We start from the raw sequence: 2,968 nt of genomic DNA on the forward strand, positions 1-2,968 counted from the left end.
AAAAATTTCTTTTGTAGAGGGCTCTTGGGATAATTAGATTTTACTGAAGAAAAAAACAAAACCAGAGGACAGCCAAAGATATTTTAATTCTAAAGATACCCTTACTGCTGTGCACTGGGTTCTGATTTATCATCCGGTAGGACAGGGTAGAACCGCCCGTCTCTCTGAGCAGCTGGTGAGTTTGGACTGCTCACCGATCACTTTGAACTGCTGACGGCTTTGGTTATTAGCAGCCCGATGCTTGACCCACTGCCCCACCTGTACATAGAAATAAAGAATACTGTTTTCACAATTCATTTTGCGTTGTCCTATTTGTGTGAAATTTGAACATTTGAAATAAATTAAGATTTATTGCTTTGTTTGTCAGTGAGAGGCTTCCCATGACCCTACAAAGTTCATAGTTTATCCTTGATTCATAGCAAACCTACCTACACATGAGAAAACACCACAGACCACAGGGCCCTGTGCCACGGCAACAGTCATTGTTGTGTGTGAGCCCTGTACAAAGCATCGCTTATTTATAAAATCTAAATGTATGTGACAGATAATACAGAATTAACAATTTAACTTTGTCTCCTACTGATCTTAACATTTTTGAAAGGTATGTAGGAGTATTGGCAAAATAGTACACTCTCAATGGGGATGCATTAAATTTTATGTCACTGTAGTACAGATCTAAGGAGCCCTGGTGTAATGGTTACATATTGGGCCACAAACCACAGGGTCAGCAGTTTGAAACCACCAGCTTCTTCTTGGGAAAAAGATGACTTACCCTTTAAAAAAAAATTATTGAGACTATTACAGATAACATTCCATAGTTCATTACATCAAGAAGTATTGTATAGTTGCTACCACAGTCAGTTTCAAAACATTTTCTTTCTTCTTGAACTCCTAAATATCAGCACCCCTTTATCCCCTCCCTCTGCCAGGAACCCTTATGTGTCTGTCTATCAATCTATCTATCTACTTATCTATTCCCCCTTATTACACCATCCAGTATATCCATTCACATACAATTCTGTTTTCACTCCCCTCGTGTGTGGTTATACAGTCATCAATACTATCAGCTTCCCCTTCTCTCCCCACTTCCTGTTCCCTCGGGGACCCATTATTCCTGTTACTCTTTCTGAACGGTTATCTATCTTGGCTTTCATGTATCGAAAGATCTTAATTATACAAATGAACATACACAAGTCTAACATGATAAATGAGGCAAAACAAATACCATAATAGTCGGGGTAACTAGAGGATAGTTATGTGTTTCATCAGTGCTCTACTGCACCCTAGATTTATCCTTTCCTTGTGGCCCTTTTGAGAGGGACTGCCTAATTATCTTGCAGGTAGGTTTGGAGTCTCCACTACATACCCACCCCTTCGCATCAATTTGGTTGTTTTTGAACTTCTGATACCTTTTCCCATCAAGACCTCATGATCACAAAGGCTGGTGTGCTTCTTCCATGTGGACTTTGTTGCTTCCCTGCTAGATGGTCGTTTGTTTGACTACAAGCCTTTAGGACCTCAGACACTATCTTAATCATCATCAGCTTTCTTCACGACATTTTCTTATGCACCCATTTTGTCTTCCGCGATCATGTCAGGAAGGTGAGTATCATCCAGGCCACATTATTAGAACAAACTGTTCTTGTACTGAGGTAAGTTCTAAGTAGAGGCCCAAAGTCCTGCTTCCTTGTTCCATTTGAATTTATGTATATATAGAAACAAATATATTTAAATATTGATATAGTTACATATAAATATATATATGTGTGTGTGTGTAGCGTCTTTTTCTTTTTTCTTTTCTCCTGCCTCACTATCGTGTTTATCCATCGTTTAATTCTCAGTAATTCCTCTCAGATACAAGTCTGTTGATCAAACGACCAGAAAAGCTACAACCTCCTCACCATCAATTTTAGAACCCTTACTATTTCCTGGTACTCATCATTGTTGGCTCCCCCACTCACCTCCCTCACCCCACCCTCCTGCCCTATCATGCCCCCAGGAACTGCTGAGAGTTATTGCCTGGGGAACCCCAGAGAGGCAGTTCTATGGCTCTGAGTTGGAATTGACTCAGTGGCAGTAAATTTGGTTTGTTTTTGGTTATCTATAGACCTAAGAATCCCTAATGGTGCTGTGGGTTAAACAATGAGCTGCTAACCTGAAGGTTGGTAGTTCAAGTTCCTCCCCAGCCTACCACAGGAGAAAGATTAGTCAATCTTGAAATTCTCTGTGGGGTTGCTAAGAGTTGCAGTCAACTTGATAGCAGTGGGTTTTCAATGTATTACCTAATTTTATGATTTATAGTACCATTGGACTTTTAGGTTTTTATCTCTAAAGTGATACTTGGCATTGCTTCAGATTTTAGCTTTTTTAGTCCCAGAAAAAATTGAGTTTTGCCTTATATAAATTTGATGAAATTAGATAAGCCAAATTATGCGATATATCTTAGTTGCTTGATATGCATATTTCATAATTGACTGTAAAATTCCAAGCCAGAACTCAACCCTAGAGGATTAGGCATAACCTATAGTGAATTAGAAAAAGAGCCCATCCAAGTCCCTATGACTTAGAATTTAAGGCATATGGGGTTCAGTAACCTAGTAGACATTTCAAAACCTTCAGATCAGATTCTAGTGGATTAAAGAGTTGAGAGCCACTACCTGAAATTAGACTTTCCTATTCATTATACAAGTGATATAGGCTAAGTAGACATTTCTGTAATCCTATACAAGAAAGCCAAACATGAGCATTTATCCAATACAACACAGATCTAAGCCAGCACCAAATCATCCCTTCATGACCACTACCTGCCTTCCCTTGTGCCATTGCAACTGAGTTTATAGCTGCTTTCCTTATAGTCTCTTCTTTATTGTCCATCTAAATGATTCTCCACTCCCCTTCTAGAACCTTCCAGGAGCTGTGTAAGCCTGTCTGGCCTCACATCAACTGCATTCTTCCTTCCCATGGTTCT

General features: G+C 39.4%; 1 protein-coding gene across 1 annotated transcript in view; it reads left to right on the top strand.

The window, feature by feature from the left end:
• The window catches only part of LOC101660050 (DNA excision repair protein ERCC-5), a 31,277-nt gene that overhangs the window by 3,268 nt on the left and 25,041 nt on the right, over positions 1-2,968 (top strand). The gene's annotated exons all lie outside the window — the stretch shown is intronic.

Source organism: Echinops telfairi, unplaced genomic scaffold (assembly GCF_000313985.2).
Source record: "Echinops telfairi isolate 266 unplaced genomic scaffold, ASM31398v2 ScPeMD7_7467;HRSCAF=8505_0, whole genome shotgun sequence".
NCBI classification, from domain to species: Eukaryota; Metazoa; Chordata; class Mammalia; order Afrosoricida; family Tenrecidae; genus Echinops; species Echinops telfairi.